This window comes from Saccopteryx bilineata, chromosome 7 (genome assembly GCF_036850765.1).
Source record: "Saccopteryx bilineata isolate mSacBil1 chromosome 7, mSacBil1_pri_phased_curated, whole genome shotgun sequence".
In the NCBI taxonomy this organism is placed as follows: Eukaryota; Metazoa; Chordata; class Mammalia; order Chiroptera; family Emballonuridae; genus Saccopteryx; species Saccopteryx bilineata.
This window is the reverse complement of record NC_089496.1, coordinates 73,244,011-73,263,059: the sequence shown is the minus strand read 5'-3', so window position 1 is coordinate 73,263,059 and position 19,049 is coordinate 73,244,011. Positions and strand designations below refer to the sequence as shown.

The 19,049-nt window shown below is 39.6% G+C and overlaps 1 protein-coding gene across 21 annotated transcripts in view; it reads right to left on the bottom strand.

Moving 5' to 3' along the window:
* The window catches only part of ZFAND6 (zinc finger AN1-type containing 6), a 59,040-nt gene extending 42,784 nt beyond the window's left edge, over positions 1-16,256 (bottom strand). For 5 of the 21 annotated variants that reach the window (XM_066240569.1, XM_066240594.1, XM_066240578.1 and 2 more), the window contains exons 1-2: positions 16,092-16,231; positions 832-934 (exon numbers count right to left, since the gene is read on the bottom strand). The gene's annotated coding sequence lies outside the window, so the exon portion shown is untranslated. Of the gene's footprint in view, positions 1-831; positions 935-4,996; positions 5,113-13,614; positions 13,712-15,957; positions 16,021-16,091 lie in introns of those variants that run through there. The other 16 variants (XM_066240570.1, XM_066240580.1, XM_066240576.1 and 13 more) reach the window with 14 other exon arrangements.
* Between the last annotated feature and the right edge of the window lie 2,793 nt (positions 16,257-19,049).

Here is a 19,049-nt window from a genome sequence, read left to right as displayed (position 1 = left end):
ATGTGAGGAATTGAACAGCTTTGAAATTAAAAATTTACCACATATGGAAAACTACTTTTATTTTCCCTGCGTTTCATTTTTTTATCTTCCTATATTCTGCACATTCTATGATACCTATCTTTTCTTGAAATGTTAAAAAAAAATTGTCAAAAATGGTTTCCTCAAATCACTTTTAGACTAAGGCAAAAAATTTTCAGTATGCCCTAGGGCCTAGGAGAAACTGCATGAGATGGAGTAGTGTGGGGGAAAACGGCTGCACAATTAGCAGGGCCAGCTTAGGGAGCCACACAGCTTATGGGTGAAGAGGAAGGGCTTTGGCCAAATTCGGTTCAAAGTGTGGCCTCTCTTATCATCTAAGACAGCCTTGAACCAATTAGCCTTTCTCAAATGCCTCACTGATTAAACAAAGGTAACAATACTTACCTCTTTTAAGGTTGTTTGGGGACTGCCTCAGATAATGTTTTGCACAAAATCAGCTGGTATTGTTATTTAGTTAGAAAGTTCAAAGGGCAACAGGGAACGGGGTGGGTGTGTGTGTGTGTGTGTGTGTGTGTGTGTGTGTGAAGCCGAGACAGACTTGACTGCACAGTGAAGATTGGAACGGGGTGGGTGGGTGTGTGTGTGTGTGTGTGTGTGTGTGAAGCCGAGACAGACTTGACTGCACAGTGAAGATTGTATTACTATACAAAAGCCCAAACTGGAAGTGAAGATCAGTTAGAAAGCTGTTTACTCTACTGAAAAACCATACTGTGGCCTATAATGAGATGAAGGAAAAACGCATATAGAGTTTAGAAATACTATTATTTAAAACTGATAGGAAGTTGTGGCTACCTGGGGATGAAGGAGGAGGAGGATCAGAGTGATACCCAGGATCTGGCTTCGATGGCAGTATCACCCACAGGCTGCACCACGAGGGGGAACGGGGTGACAGATACTGTTGGGAGGACAAAATAAGCAGTTAAGTTTAGCCTTGTTGAATTCAATGTAGGTATGAAAAGAAACATTTATAAGCTGGATGAGTATGCATCTCCAGTATAAACAAAAATATTCGGACTTAACAAAGAGATCTTGGAACCATTAATACATAAGTATGTTAACCAAACACAGGGTACTGAAGATTACCCAAGAGGTACAGTGAAAACAGTGGTAAGGTCAGAATTCTATGAAAGTCCAATACTTAATGGTTGTCAAGAGGAAACATTTGCAAAGGCCAGCACAAACAGGAGGTAACCCAGGCAGTGTCATTCAACTAATCAGAAGAGTTTCAAGAAGGAAAATGTTATCAACAAAAAAGTTACCTCCTAAAACATTTACCAACCTTTACAAAGAAGTCATACAGGAAATACACTGCAAAACTGTCAAGTCCTCCTCTTAGCGAGCACAGAGAGAACTTGGTTCTTTCAAGTTTTACCAATTTTTATTGCCCAATAAAAATGTCCCTTTGGGTCTTAGAAAAAAAATTCATTGTGTTCCCCTTGACAAGAGACTAACAATAGACTTTATTTTATTTTATTTTATTTTTTTAATTTAAGAAGAGCTTATATATTTTTTTTAATAAATTTTTATTAATGGTAATGGAACAATAGACTTTCAATGCAGTTAATATCCCCTCTAGATCACTTTTTTCTCCATTCTAAAAGAAAAGAGAGCTATCACTATTCTCACCTTGCCTCAATATTACATCATTTAGAGTTTTCTTCTCCCTCTAGAAAACTGGTCTCTACCCTTTGAAACTTATGTACTAAAAGGAAGGCCTAGATACCCCTGGCTCTCTCACCAGAGACAGCAGAGATAATATAGCAGAGAAACTATTACAATGGATTCTCAAAGTTCTAGTGTTCCCTTTACTTCGGGCATCCATTAAAATGTAATCTACAGCAGCCCTGGCCAGTTGACTCAGCGGATAGAGCATGGGCTCCACCTGTGGTCATGGGGATGGGAGGGGTGGTGGGTTCATCCCCAGTCAGGGCACACAGGAGAAGCAACCACTGTTTCTCTTCCCTCCCCTCTCTCCCTTCTCTTTCTTTTCCCCTCTCCCAGCCAGTGGCTCCATCAGGCTGAGCATCAGCTTCAGATGCTAAGAATAGCTGAGTTGATTGGAGCATTGGCCCCAGATGGGGGATGCTGGGTGGATCTGGGGGGCATGTCAGACTCTCTCTACCTCTCCTCCTCTCACTTAAAAAAAAAAAAAGTAATCCACTGTATAGCCAAACTTGAAATGATTTTCACTAAAATTATATTTACAATTATCTTCATCTCTACCTGGCAGCAATAAAATTAACCTGTTAAGAAGAAAATTAAATACATTTTCTCTAATGCAGAGCCAAGGAAATATTCATGACAATAAATATTTAAGTACCAACACAAATTTTTAAGTATTCAAGTAAAACTCAATTGTTCTATTTATGAATATTTATCTGTATAAATTCTGACATATCAAGCAAATTTAAATGTATAGAAGATGTATTTCATGAGAATTTTTTCACTAATTAACAGTAATGAGTTTAAGTCTTTTTTTCTAATCCAAGAAAACCAAAGTGTATATAGAAAATTGAACTTTTCATTTTCAAGTATAACAAACAAAATAGACATAAAAAAACTTTCTCTCAAAGTAACCTACATTAAGTTATAAGTAAATTGAAATAAAAATTTACAGATAAGTTAAATTATTTAAATTGCAAAATGAACTAGGCAAAGTCAAGATTACACATGCTCAACTACTGGTTGCATCAAGGAGTCAGAGCTAACCCGTGACTTACTATTGCCTCCCATTTATAAAGTATATTAGTATTTTTAATTATCTTGATTTTTGCTTTCAAACAACTTTTCAAGTTTATTCTGGAACAGTAGTTAACAAGTTCATAACCTGAACAGTTACGGCCTATTCCATTTCATAGACGAGCTGGCAAGAGTCCACATAATCAGCAGTGACTGCCAAACAAAGAGTGCTCTTCAAGACAAACAGGAGCAGCATATCTAGGACCACATGTGTATGCAGCCATCTAACCTTTCACTGAAAACCTGTGAAATACCAGGAACGGGCTGATATACCATTTTAAATCCTAAATCTGTATATACATATTCTGCATTGTATTTTAAAAATTCAGAAATGTTCAAGAGTTATTCCTATCTGTTCAGGGACAGGTCAAGTAATATTAACTGGCACTGTTCCCCCCCCCCCAAATGTTTGAGATATTTTCTTGGAAGAAAATATTTCTTCTGGTATGTGCTTCCCAGAAGAATGTACTCAGGGAAAGCTGGCATGAACCACAGTGCCAGTGTAAAATAGTAAGCCCTATGTGAATAGCAACATATGTAATAAATACAGCAATATATGTAATAAGTAAAATACCCAACAAAGATATAACTGCTCACTTTAGATAAAAATTTCCCCAATTTCCTTCTGATAATTTTAATGACCAGAAAATGGATTTAGATCTATCTACATATTGGAAAATGGAAATTGAAATACGCTATTACTTTAGGTAAAATGAATCAACCAGTCAGAGGGCTTCAGAGGCACATTTTAACAGGACATTGAAGAGGCTACCATTAAAGAAATTTTGAAGTACTTCCCGCTGGTGGCAATATAACCTAGTATATACCTTTTTTGAAAAAATAATATGGCCAATACAGTGTTCATATCCTTTAATCTAGGTAAGCCCACACCAGGAGATTTTTCCAAAGCGAATAAATCATTAAAAAAAAAAAAGACGAAAATATTTTTAAATTTACACATAGACATCTGTTCAATGCAATGCCATTTTAAACAGTGAAAAATAAGGAACTGTCTAAATATAAAACAGACAAAAGCCTAGGTAAAGTAAGCTCCCACTAACAAAAGAATTATATAGCAACAGGAATTAAAACAAATTTTAACAACAGATGATATAGTGTAGTAAAAAAAAAAAGCTGCATTTTACAATTATGGGAAAAATACAAGACTATGGTAGGGTATAGAAGAAGAAAAAAATAAGACCACCACACAGATCTTGTGAATAGGTGACTTTTCTTATTATTATTATATTAAACAATAAATAGAGCAGAAAAGGACAAATTAAAAACCTCTGCATGATCTGGAAGAAAAAGCATAGCACATACAAGTATTACAGTGACTGAAATGCTTAGCTAGTGGTTGGGCTGATTATTCAAATGAACTTTACACCTTAATTTCTATGAAATCAAAGAACAATATCAAGAAAAACAGTCTCTAAAGAAAACTTTTGATACTGAAACACAGTATGGTTATTTTTTAAGGAAGACATGTCAACAGATCCATAGGTACTTTTAAAAAAAAGTTTTGGGAGCCTACATATAGGTCTTAGAAATATATCCCCCATTCATTTCCTATTTCAAATGAAGTTAATTACTTATCTATGCCTTTGAAATAAATAGTCTGAATGAAGGAGAAAGCAGTTTTACCTCGTTCTATGTAAAATAAATCAATGATTTTTATAAAAAGAAAGCTAAAATTATTGAGCATATTAAAAATGCCAACACTGTTAAATTTTATTGAAGTTTAAAAGGGGGAATGTACAGGGGATAAAAAATAAAAATTAAATACCGGCATTTCAGTTCTTTAAAAAAAAAGAATTAAGCCTACCACATTTCTTTTAGCAACTTAATATCTTAAGTTTAAGGAAAATGACATATCAAATCGACCTCCTCAAGATGTCATTTATAAAAACTGACAAATGACTGCTCAAACATCCAGTCCAAGAGCAAAGCCTGTTACTGACAATGATTTTGATTCAAACATTTTTTTACATGACACTCAAATTCTGTACTAAAAATAATGATAAAAGAAAGTCAAGTTTGATTCTCTGAACATCTATTTCCTGTCCAAACAGCCCTTTTGTTCTGCTTCCCTGCTTAATTTTAATGTTCAGTCTGCATCAGAAAACAGCAACAATGACAAAACCTGGCGGACACAGAAGCATAAAGGAGCAAAAGTGTAAAATTAAGGATCATTAAAAGATTAGAACAAAAATCCTACCAACAAAACCTCCACAATTTTCTGTTTGCTTCACCTCAGATTAACTTCACTTGAAGCTGTACCCAAAGCAACCAAACCTGAACATCAAGCTCCACCTTCTCTGAGTCTAGTGGCTGAAGAGCGAAATCTCCTCCCTGTTAGTGAAACTAGTAATTGTGATTGGATGCAGCTAATATCCATTATTTTAAAGAACTTTTCCTTGCTAGCAGGTTAGGTTAAACACACTAAAACCCCATGGCTAAGCTGGTTTCTTAAAGAAACAGTAGGTAATGTTTCAGTTTTCCCATGCTATGCTGTTTGCTTACTCTTTTGTCTGGATAAAAATAAATAAACTAACAGCCGTGGTACCTCATGAAAGCAGCTGTAGTTTGCAGTTCAGGGACCAACTGTTTAAAATACAATGCTTTTAACCTAAATCATTTAATATTTTTACAAAGCTATGAAGAAGTTATGCTTCATAAAGACAAGACACCTTTTTCAATAAAGTTCACATTTTCCCTGAAAATTTTAGAATGGCACCAGAAAATACACGGCAACATCTTGCTAAAAGGCACAAAACAATATTTTCTCTAAGACTTACACAGAAGACCGTAACTTAAGTGAAAATACATAGAATTTCTAGGCTACCTATCAAACTCACTGATACTTATGTTCTCAGTATAACTAGAGTAAAATGTTCCATCATATCAAAAATTGATATTTCTACTTAAAATTGGAAAAAAAGAGGCAGAAATATTATTTCTCTATTAGCATATTTACAAATCTGAGGATGTGTGTTTTGCCAAAGTTAATACTTATATACAGCAAATGATATAAAATAGTTAAAGGCAACTTGTTTTAATGACATGTTCAGGTAAAAAGTTTAGGATGCCTTTTTTTTTTTTTGGTGTTATTTTTCAAATAAGGGTGGACACTATTTTGCACTCTACTTACCACTTTAAGGTGGCAAGGGCACCCTAAGATATAGCTGAAGGGTGTGCTCCCCTTGAAATACTAAATTATATTAAATGTTATTTTTACTACAGAGTTTCTAAAAAGAGTATATGGGCACTCTGATTATTAAACAAAAAAGACCTTCTGTCACTTTAAATAAGTTGCTATATTTTACTATGTTTATTTAATTAAAACTGCTTGTTTTAGTAGCTTCGCCCATCAAATGTTAACTCCAGCATTAATCATTACTTGATTAAGAAACACTGACCTTGTTCAGTAAGTATAATTTTCACCTCTGCCAAAAATATACTTTCATTACATTCATATAAAGAATTTTTTAATTTAAATTTACCATTTTTAAAATTCAAAATCTTGCAAGCATTCTTCCTCAAAGAAAATTCATACATTATAACACAAAGCCAACAAGCTTGTTTTGACTATAAAGAGAAGTCTTTGTATGAAAGTGAAAATTCACATAATTGCAACTAGACATGAATATGGAGCAATACCCGGCCGAAGCCCAAACAGCTGCACAATCTATTATGCCTTTTAAGTGGACAAATTGAAAGAGCCAATTCAGAGGTCTAGTCCCAAGATCCTTTGCAGGGATTCACTGCTCTGAATGCCCAGCACTTCAGGAGTCAAGTTCAGGTGGTCTCCCCACTGTGTGGACACTCTTGCAAAAGAACACAGGGAGCCGAAGAGGTACACGAGCAAACACCGGATACAATACAATAATTTGAGTTACAGCATGAAACTTGAGAGAACTGGTTTTAGATGGCCCAAATTTTACAGGGTTACAGAAAAAGAGATAGCGAACATTTTAATCTTAAAAACTGGCAGCATAAAATCAGTTGACAGTGATGGGAACCAAATAAACCTTTGGTCGGACACAGTTTTTCACTTCAAAGTTAATTATTTGTAGAAAACAGGCACGTATTAAAAACACTAATATAACACCAAAACCACTCTCAATCTATAACCAAAAGAAAAGAGAAAGATTTAGCTGTTCCAGATTGCGCAAAGATCTTCAGGCTCGCCTTGAAAGAAGTTCAAAGTGATAATTATTCATCTTAGGGTGGCTCACCCGTTAAATTAAAGGGTACTATATTCTACTTCTATCAGTAGCAGAAGAAAACTGCAAAAAATAAAAGGAAAGCATTATCACAAGATTATTTAACAACAATATTGCTTCATAGGAACACAGTGTCTGCAAAGCTCCAAGACTCCCTAACTGAATGTGACAATATACCACTTTCTGAACATCAAGTAGTCAAAGAACTTATTGTATACTCTTTGTGGGAGAGCTTGGAGGTTTCCCAAACCTATCAAATAAAAACAATTTACAAGAGAACAAGCTGTTGAACAACTTGGTCTCATTTCACTTTTGATTAAAAAGGCCCTATACAAAGAATCAATACCTAGACTATTAGGAATAACTTATGGTACAAAGAGAGAAAAGTGAAAACTTCCTTAGAATTTTACAGGACTGAGACTAGCTCAAACTGTTCTTCCTACAACAGAAATGGATCTTTGGCATCACCCCTGGGCACTACAGGTGGTTCACACAGATAAAAGGACTCCCCTGACATTAGCAAAATATGACTGGGATTATTAAGGATGAAGTAGGGAAACTCCAACTAATGGAGAAAACAAGCAATTAAAAAAAATATTTCCCTGATATATACACAGCCTACAAAAGTGAGGTAAGTGTTTGAGCTTGCAATTTCTAATGTGTATCTTCTAACTCAAAAAGGAAAAAAACCCCAAAACACAAGAGCAGTATGGGAAGAGGGGGAAGGTGGTAACAGATTATTCAGCAAAATACTAAACACCGAGGAAACCAATAGTTAAGAAACCAAAAATCTAGGTGAAAGAGATCTCTTTCTATGAGACAGTAAATCACTTACTAAAGGTCAATAATAAATGTAAATTAAAAAGGAACAGGGATCACAATATTGAGACCAAAGTATAATAAGTAAAAAGCATTCATAATCCTCAACTACTAAGATTAATGGTTATATATTTTCATGTGCCAAGTTACATAATAAATGAAGCAAACAGCTAGACATAGAAAAATGACAGAACACAAACTGGCAGACTTTAAATTCCCTCTCTCCTTAGCAGCCCAAGCTAGAAAAAAATAAAAACTAAAAGGATAAATGATCCACATTACTTAACGAAGTTAACTTTTTACACAGTTATAAAAAGAAAAGCTTTTTTCTCAACAATCATAGAAAAAAAATTAAATTATATTGTTTTAAAAAGCAAAAGTGGAACAGGTAACATTCTGAAATTTATACAACATACCTTAAGTTAACAAAAAAGCTTATTCATTAATCAAACCTTCTGAATACCTACAATATGCTGGGCACGACCAGTTGCTGTGGATGTCACAGTAAACTGACCCATTGTAGAAACTTATGGTCTAGAGTCAGAACAGTGCTGTCCAACAGAAATATAATGGGAGCATAAGCAATTTTCTATTTTGTAGTAGCCACATTAAAACCTTAAGCAGTTAAATTAATTGTAAAATATATTTTACTCAAAAATGTAAAATAGCATTACTTCAATCTCAATTCAGACTTGCTCTATTTCAACAGCCAGTATAACTACTTAAATTTCACTGAAATACCACAGTTATCAGTCACACGATTATTTATAAAGTAAGCTACTTTCTGGCCCTGGCCAGTTGGCTCACTGGATAGAGCATTGGCCCTGCGTGTGGATGTCCCAGGTTCGATTTCCAGTCAGGGCACATAGGAGAAGCGACCACCTGCTTCTCTCCCCCTCCCACTCCTCTTCTTCCTCCCCTCATGCAGCCAGTGGCTCGATTTGTCTAAGTGGAGGCCCTGGGTATTGAGGATAGCTCAGTGGTCCCAGCATCAGCCTCATGGTTAAAAATAGCTTGGCTGATCTGAACATCGACCCCAGACGGGGAATGCTGGTCCTGGTCATGGGACATGTGGGAGTCTGTCTCACTATCTCCCCTCCTCTTCCTTACAAAAATAAAATAAGAAAAAAGATAATTTCTTTCTTTTTTTAAATTTTTTTTATTTAAAATGTTTGAGACCAAGTGTCTCGATAATTTCTATCATTGCAGAAGACTATATCTCCGCTGTCCAACAGAACATCCAATAGGTACACGTGGCTACTGTGTACCTGAAATGTGACTAGTAAGACTGAACTGAATCTTTAGTATTATTTAATTTCAATTAATTTAAATAGTCGCAAGTGGCTGGTGATTAGAAAGGCAGCTGTAGAGCAAGAAATAGATACTAAAACAAATCACATACAGTGAACTGTAGTTGTTCCAAGTGTTTACCAAAGAAATGTCCAATATGAAATGAGTAAAACTATAGCCAAAAGAACTTCTTACATCTCTTTGCCAGCATCAAGGAAGGACTCTTCAAGGAAATCACTAGTAGGTAAATGGGGACAGAATATGGAAAGGTCTTCGGTGGAGGGAAACTGAAAATACAATAATAATGAAGGAAAGTACCGAGGGCAAAATCATTTAAGTTATTTGTAGGAGACGAATCTAAACAGAATCTAAACAGGACAGGAAGGCAAAGAAGCAGCCCGACCACTAATAAGTCTCCCAAGTAAGTCTCACAAGAAAGCTTGTCGTGCCTGACCAGGCGGTGGCGCAGTGGATAGAGATCGGACTGGGATGCGGAGGACCCAGGTTCGAGACCCTGAGCTTGCTAGCTTAAGCGTAGGCCGCTGGCCCGAGCAAGGGGTTACTCGGTCTGCTGAAGGCCGACGGTCAAGGCACATATGAGAAAGCAATCAATGAACAACTAAGGCACTGCAACGAAAAACTGATAATTGATGCTTCTCATCTCTCTCCCTATCTGACTCTCTCTCTGGTCCTGTAAAAAAAATTTTTTTGGAGGGAGGGAGTTTAGGAGAGAGGGAGGGAGGGGGGAGGGGGGGAGGGAGGGAGTGGGGGAGGGGGGGAGGGAGGGGGGGAGGGAGGGAGGGAGGAGGGAGGGAGGGAGGGAGGGAGGGAGGGAGGGAGGGAGGGAGGGAGGGAGGGAGGGAGGGAGGGAGGGAGGAAGGAAGGAAGGAAGGAAGGAAGGAAGGAAGGAAGGAAGGAAGGAAGGAAGGAAGGAAGGAAGGAAGGAAGGAAGGTTGGTTGTCGTACTCTCTTCACTCGGTAAACTCCAGCCATTCTATCAATCAAATCCTAACTCAGGCCAAGCATTTCCAGTCCTCTTTGTGCCAACAGCTCCCTCACTGGGACCTTGCCCCCCAGCTCTTCCTCGATCTTAAGAGTTCAGAATCACAGTTCCAAGGCAACAACTGGTTGGAAGATGGGGGTGAGGCTAAAACCATTTGCAAGGCAATTTTCACAAACATGTTCCAAAAGAAATTAAGTGCCATTCTTTTTTTTAAATGTCTAACAAATTGGAGAAGTTAAAGAAGCTCCCCAAATACACTCAGTACCACCACTAAACTTAAATGTTTCATCCTCAGAGAGACATTCTCAGAACATCTAATTAGCACCTTTTGACACCATAGTTCTTTCCTTCCTAGTGCTTGTCAAAATCTGAAAATTCTTTACTCATTGGTTTGTTAATAGCCTACCTTCCCCAACAGACCGTAAACTCCATGAAGGCAAAGATCTGGGTGTAGTCCATCAGTGTCTCCTTGCCCTCAGTTAACAGTGTCCATCCAGCTAGCAGGGGACAGCTGCTGAAAAAATGCCAACTGCACAGCATGGACTTTAAATATATAAAAAACCCAAAAATATCACATAACAAAATTTAAGGAACATAGACTAAAACTGTGCTCAAAGGGAAATTTTAGTACATGAAAGTTTTTTTCATTACATGACATGAAACTTTAAATGTAGAAACAATACATCAATATTTAATTAAAAATTCAAAACCAAACCAACCTGAGGACCCTAGAGAATCAATTCGAAAACACGAGGACTAACAAAGCAACAACCAAACATCTGAGAAAGAAAGGAAGGGGGGGACTTAGAAAAACAAAATGAAAACATATTAGTACTCCCAGTTACTAAAACAATGGGCACTGGTATCAAATCATTGGTACTAAATAAAAGGTAAAAAAAATCAAGTATATGTACATTTAGTATACAATAATGGTAGCTTTATTTAAGGCAAGAAGAAAAAAAGTTTTTTAATGGGGCTGAAATAACTGATTAACAATTAAGAACCAGCCTGACCAGGCAGTGGCACAGTGGGACTGGGACGCGGAGCCCCCAGGTCACAGCTTGAGTGCAGGCTCACCAGCTGGAGCGAGGGGTCGCAGACTTGAGCGTGGGATCAAAGACATGACCCCATAGTCACTGGCTGGAGCCCAAGGTCGCTGGCTTGAGCAAGGGGTCACTCGCTCTGCTGGAACCCCCAGGTCAAGGCACACATGAGAAAGCAATCACTGAACAACTAAGGAGCTGCAAAGAAAAATTGATGCTTCTCATTTCTCCCCTTTCCTGTCTGTCTGTCCCTCTCTTTCTCTGTCAAAAAAAAAAAAAAAGAAAAATTAAGAAACAATAAGAAAGGTTATTTCATTGCATATGTTATATCAAAATAAATTCCAGATAAACAGTAAAAGAGAGATGTGAAAAATGAAACCCGAAAAGAACTAGAAGGAAAGTTGTATGAGTAGAAAACTCCCTTAAATATGAAAGTAAAGTAGATGCCATAGAAAGTATTAACCTAAATTTCTTAAAAGATAAAAACTCGTCTGTGTTTAAAAAAAAAAAATACTGTAAGCAAATCAAAGGCAAAGGGCTGCTATCCTAATAATACAAAAGGCTAAAAACAGTATCACAAATATAAAACACCTCCAAAATGAGTATAGGAGATGTCCAATACTCACATCTCTATTCACCATCATAATTAATCAAGAAATATAGAATACATCTTATGCAGGGGGAAGGAAAATAGGAAAGAAAATATTCAGTGTTGGTAAAGATACGCAGGAAATGTGAATTCTTTCATATTTTCAGTCCAGCTTTATACTGATTTGGTCAACTTTATAGGTTAATGCTAGTAAGACTTTTAAGACAAGTTTCGGCTATATTTATGAAAAGACAGATGCCTTAACTCAGCAATTTAAGTTAATTTTAATGCAGATTGAATCCCAAAGAAATAAGAAATACATGGAAAAACTGAGCTCTTCAGATGATCTTCACACCACACTATAACAGTGAAAAAAGCATAAAGTAACACAATAGGTGAGTTATTATGGTACTCTCATAAGATGAAATATGTAAGTACCCTTTAAAAACCATATTCTTGATATATGGGGATCTGATGGTAAACATAAGGAAATCTCTGCCCTTGGCAATTTACATTCAATCAGGGATAGACAGAGACAACCACCAAATAAACCATTTCGGATGACTATAAAAGTTCTATAAAGAAATGAAGCAGTCGGGGAAGGTGGTCTGCAAAGGCGTCACTGGAGGAGTGACATTTGAGCAGAAATATGGCTGTTCCAGGCAGAAGGGACACTCTTAAGGGAACAGGCTTGGCACATGCTAGTGCAGGTTGGTGTGTCGGGGGAAGAGTGCTAGGAGGTCCGCCTATGAAGCTGGCAGTGCAGGGTCCTCTAACACCATCCACTCAATAGCTGCAAGTCACATGTGGCTACTGAGCATCTGAAATAAGGCACATCAAGATGTGCTTTAAGTGGGAAATAACACATCAGATTATGAAGACAGTCTCAATAAAGGAAAGTAAAATATTCCACTAAAAATGTCTTACACTGATTACTTGTTGAAATCATCACATTTCGAATTAGATAAAATTGATTTCACCTGCTTATCTTCTTTGTAAAATGTGGCTCTCAGAAAATTTTAAATAATTTATGTTGCTTCCGTTGTATTTCCATTGGACACTGCCGGTCTAGGTTAAAAGCACCACAGAAAAACGTTTAAATTTTACTTTGTCTATTGAGGTGGATCGTATTTTGGAATAAGGTTTGAAAGTAGAGGCAGCCTAATACTGTTTAAAAATCAACTTTTAATTGTTTAGGATATGAAAAAGACAAACAGAGACTGGGGGTACACCTGCCAAAATATTAACAATGGTTATTTATTCTTTGTAATTCCTTCTAAAAGTTAAAAAAAAAACAAAACAAAAAAAAAAAACAAAAAACCCAAAACACATTGTCCTTATGATCAAATACAAGAATGAGGTTTTCAGAAACAGAACAAAACAGCCCTTCTCAAACAAAGCATCCTGAGTACTTGTCTGCAAGCTACATCTACCACTAAAAAAATTCAAACCATCTCTATTCCCATGCCTTTAAATAAAAACAGGTCATTCAAAGCTATACATAAACTCATTACTTACACACACATCCCATTTTCAGGACATTAATGCTGCTCCCTAATCTGTCACGCCTTGCAGTTAGAGGATAAATAGGCTGCTCTAGAGACATACTTTGGGGCCCTCCCAAATCTGAGGCTATGGAAGGAAAAAAGAGTTAAATGTGTGGTTAACATATCCTGATAAATACCCACCACATGACTTTCTCCAAAAATGTCCCAAAGGACACACCTAATCCTTTTACTTAAAGGCCCTGTCATTTGATAGGTGCTTCCCTTACCCAAGGTCTGCAAAATTGGAAGGATCAACTTGGACAGGTTTCTTTCACATGAGCATGCTGAGGCACATGAATGATTTTAAGGACAGGCATACCTTCTGTTATTGCACTCCGCTTTATTGCACTTCACAGATATTGCTTTTCTTTTCTAAACTAAAGGCAGACCATCGGCCAGCAGAAAGATTATGACGTGCTTTATTGTGATACTTGCTTTATTATGGTGGTCTGGAACCGGACCCACAACATCTCTGAGGTATGCCTGTAATTAGCCAGATTACACAAGGGGGGGAAGGGTAACACAGAAAGTGATTTTTGTCATATACTATCAAGTGTTTTTTCTACTATATTTACTTTTACTTTAAAGAAGGAGATCTCAAATAATGCCAGACTTCTTATAATGTGATTTCAAAGGAAAAGATTCACCCTGGTTTCTCATGCAAATATTCAAAAACTATGAACTAATAACTATGTCTATGAATCTTCCATTAAAACATAAAAGAGAATCCTAAAGTTTTTCGTTCCTTTTATTTCTAGTATTTCAATCTGTTTTACTCCCGACTACTAAAACTTTCTCATGCAATCTCCACTGTGTACTCTAGAGCAGTGGTCCCCAACCTTTTTTGGGCCACGGACTGGTTTAATGTCAGAAAATATTTTCACCGGCCAGCCTTTAGGGTGGGACGCATAAATGTATCACATGACCGAGACAAGAATCAAGAGTGAATCTTAGACGGATGTAACAGAAGGAATCTGGTCATTTTTAAAAAAATAAAACATCATTCAGACTTAAATATAAGTAAAATGGAAATAATGTAAGTTATTTATTTTTCCTCTGCAGACTGGTACCAAATGGCCCACAGACTGGTACCAGTCCGTGGCCCGGGGGTTGGGGACCACTGCTCTAGAGGCTCTTGCAGCACTTGTGGACCAGGAGCCAAGAAACAAGAAACATTAGTAGGATACACCAGCTGACAACAAAACAAAATAAAAAACATAATCTAAATGTCCATGAGTGAGGGAAGATTAACACAATACTGTGTACAGTAATGAAATGGACTACAGTCATATAATATTTTTATAAAGCTTAAAAGAAAAACAAACTAAAAAACTTACAAATTATATGTGATGAAACTCTTTTATTTTTAAAGGCAAGGGAATGATAAACACAAAATCTACCAGACTAGACAGACTCTGCAAGAAGAGGCAGAACAGATAAGAAACCCATAACCAGTTCCTGGTTTGGGGGAAGGAGGCATGAATTTTTATTACCTCTTTATACTACATTGTGCTATATGTTCTTTTGTGGTATTAAATATATTTTTGAGTATTTTTTTCGACTTTATTGAGGTATAACTGACAGTAAACTTCACACAAAGAGCAAGGTGTGATCAGTTTTGACACAAGGAAATCATCTCCACAATCAATATAATAATACATAGTCCATTAACCCCTAAAATTCCTCCTGTACCTTTGTGATTCCTGCCTCCTTTCAGTACATTTTTAATTTTTTTAATTTATGCAACAGATTTTATTAAACAATAGTATCCACTGAATTCCTAGAGCTATCATCCTTTTTTTTTTAGGTATTAAATTTAGGTTTATTTAAGTCCACCAACATTAAACAGTACTGATTGAAAGAAAAAGAGTTAGGAGACAACCTGTTTGGAAAATATAAGGGTTCATATCTGGCAGAAAGAGAACCTTTCCACCTAAGGCAAGTGTCCTTAAAACTGATAACATAATTATTACACAACTAACCTTCAAATTCAAAGCTTATGGTATTTTAGTGCGGTGATCACTTTGTGAGATGTATAAATGTAGTCACTGTTGTACACCCGAAGCTAATATTGTATGCCAACTACGCTTTAGTAAAAACAAACAAACAACTTTTAAAAGTTTATGGTATTTTACATTTAAAAATCAAATCCCGAATTTGATTTGAAAGAGGAATTTAATCCTGTTTCTCAGAGCGTGCAAACCATTAAAAACCACCCCGTTTTTGTTTTTTTTTGTCGCTAGACAACTTGAAATACAAATGGTGTGCAGGTTACCGCCAAGTCCTCAACTTGTTCAAGTTGAGCAACAACTTCCGAGTCGTGAAAACAAATCACGATGGCGTTTTGACCGTGCGGCTTTGCCACAACAATTCTAAATAAAGTTAAACACCACTTCAAACACAACAGTCTTACGCATCTGTACACGCATTAGACACAAATCTGAAAGTACGACGTCAAAGAGGAGAGAAAATACAGAACTCCTGGGTCCACCGCAGGGGAGTGGGACCAACTCCGGCCCCTTCCCGTCCGCAAGCGCGGCAGGTGGAAAGGTCCAGGAAGGACTGACAAGGAGCTCGGTGACGAGGACGCCCGGGACCCCCGCCCTCCAACTGCCAGGAACGCGGCTGCCGAGGCCCCTCCCGGCGCCCTCATCTCACCCACCGCCCTGGGACCTTCGGCCTCGGCCCTCCGCCACCTGCCGCCCTCCGTCCGCTTCCGGTCGTCGCGGGAGGGCCGGGCCGCACCTCACTCAGGGGGAGGGGCGGGGAACCGGCGCCACCAGCGCCGCTCCTCACCTCGCCTCACCTGGCGGCGGCTCTCTCCGCTGGACGCGCTGCCCGCCGCCGGTCGCCGCTGGTGAATGGAAACAGGTGAGGCCGCCGAACCCCGTTCGTCCCGGCCCTGCCGCCGCCGCCGCCGCCGCCGGCCTCTCGTCCGCTGTTTAGTAAACTTTTCTGTTTGGTTGCTCGGCCTGTGACGCGACGCTGGGAACTCTACCGATTGGTTAGCGCCCGGCGCTGACGCAACGCCCCGCCCCACATGACTTAATTATTACCGGCCGGGAGGCCAGCAGGCGGAGGACCGGGGGCGGTGCCAGGGCTCGGAGCGCGAGGCGATTGGCTCGATCCAGACAGAGGGAGGGTATAGGAAAGACACCCACCCTCCTTTTCCGCCCACTTCGCGAACGCTGCCCTGCTTTAGAGCGGTCTGGCCTCCTGCCTTGTTTTGTTCCTGTGATCGCTGTAGGAGTGCGGTTTCGGGGGTCTTGAGGACGATCGCAGGGACTGAGGGGAGGGAGTAGGTGCTTTTGCCACCGCGCAGCCTGGCGTGTACCTGTTCAGGACTGAGAATCCAGGAAGAGTCGCGCTCCACCCGCCAAAAGGAATTCCGAGTGAGCTCTCCCACGTGCAGCCCAGGGCCTCCAAAGGCCGAGCTGGGGGTGCGCCTTGGAGGGCAGGGCATTGTCCGGTCCCGAGTCAAGGCTTGTAGAGAGGAGCTAGCCAGGAAGCGCGCGTGCAGACGTGTGCTGCACACTCAGGCGGGGCACACGCACCCCACTGTCCCAGGTCCTCACAGCGCGGCGCCTCCCAGCAGAGCGGGGTGAGGGGTGATGAGAACAATGGCTCCCTGAAGCGTCTCTGCCTTTGGGCTTACGTGCAGCACAAGCAACAAGTGCAAGATCAAGTCGGAGGTCATTTCATCCTGTTACCGTGAATGAGCGGTTAGGATGGGCCGACAGGTAGGAGGCCGGCCGAGTCCTGAGAATCCCATTTTTATTTTTAAATGTCATGTTTTACTCATTGTGAACTTTTTGCATTCATTTTGATGTCTTAAAAATATAGTATTAAAATGCGACTTATCTTGTGTGTGTGTGTGTGTGTGAGAGACAGACAGACAGATAGGAAGGGAGAGACAAAGATGAGAAGCATCAACTCCTTGCCGAGGCACCTTGACTGCTCTCTCACAGGTGCCCCCCGGGGGGGGGGGGGGCTGCAGAGCGAGTATATCCCCACCCCCCCCGCCCCGCCCCGCCCCGCCCCGCCCCGGCTCCACCCCCGTATTTATATTGTGAGTTAGAAGATAGTAAGTGGTGGAGACAAAAAAAAAAAGAGCAGGGCAGAGGATGGGGTGGGGGGTGGGGGTGGGCTGCAGTGTTAATTGGGGCAGTCTAGGTAGGCCTCATTGTGAAGGTGAGGTTTGCAGGAAATTGAAAGGGGTGAGTGAGAGTGGAGTCCTATGAATAGTGAAGAGAAGAGCACTCCAGACCAAGAGCATTGTTAGAGCACAGGCCTCCAGGCAGGACCAGCCAGAAAGCAGGTTCCTGGAGCTGGGTGAGCTGGGCAGAACAGTAGAGGACATTGAGGAGGTAGGGAGGACCTGACTATGTAGGACCTGTGAGCCATTGAATATACTTTGGCTTTTACTTTAAGTAAAATGAGGAGTCAGTGCATGGTTTTGAGCAGAAAGCATGATCTGCCTTAGATTTTAAAGAACCATTCTGGCTGTCATGTGGAAAGTAGACTAAAAAGGCAAGAAGTGTAAAATCAGGGACACCTATAAGGAGGTTACTGCCTGAATCCATGTGCAAGATAATGGTGACTTGGATCAAATGACAGCAATAGAGGTAGTGTAAAGTGGTCAAATTCTGTGTCTGTTTTGAAGGTGGAGCCAGTCATTTCCTGATAGATGGGGCAGGGTAGGAGAGAAATAAGTCAAAGGTAACATCTAGGTTTTGGGGCTTAAGCAACTGGGAGTTGGAGCAGGTGGGTGATCAGGAAATTATTTTTGGCACACATTGAATTGGAAATGATTACACATCCTAGTGGGGATGTCAGATAGGCAGCTGGATGTAGAAGACTAGGGTACAGGGCAGAAGTGTGGGGGAGATAACATTTGGGGAGTCGTCATCTTTACAAATGATACTTAAAGCCATGAGTCTGATCAGGAAGTGAGAACAGAGCAGATGAAGGAGCAAAGCCTGGGTGGGGGCTCTGACATTGAGAGTTCAAGAAGAAGTGCAGGAATGAACCCAGGAGGCCAAGGAGGAGGAAACAGAGGCAGGAGGAAAATAGCACCGTGTCTGGAAGCCAAGGGTCAGCTGTGTTCATAGTTGCTGTTAGTTCGATTAGGATGAGGACAGAGAATTGACAGCTGCATTTAAATCAACACTGAGGTCACCTGGGAGAGAATAGCTCAGGTGGCAGCGGAAGCCTGAAGTCAGTGGTATGCATACCTTACTTATTAGGGATTTGGAAGGGGGTTGATTAATATGTGAAAAATCTTCGTCAACTGGCAAGGATATGAGGAAATTCTTATGGAGGTTATCTGACATTTATTTTTATTTAGATTCCTACCCAGTTTATTATGGCACCTAACACAGTTGGGTATTCGTATACGTTTGGTGTGAGTTTGCAGAAACTGGGCTTTTGTGGCCTGGCCTCAGAGGCTTCCTTAAGCCCACGTCTGTGCCAAGACTACAGCATTACATGGTGATCTGAAATTCAGACAGGCCACTGCCACTTTGTGGTCTTAAGTAAGTCATGTAAACTGGGGATAAAAGCCCACCTCTTAGGGTTGTTATGAGGATTAAAAGATACTGTATTTGTACTCATCAGTGACTGGTACATGCCAACTTCCTGCCAGCCTGTGTTACGTGCTGGCATACCGCAGGGAGTAAGAGAGATAAAAGTCCTCCTTTCATTGGCTTGTGTACATAACACGTCATATAGGCAGCGTACGTAAATAATATATTT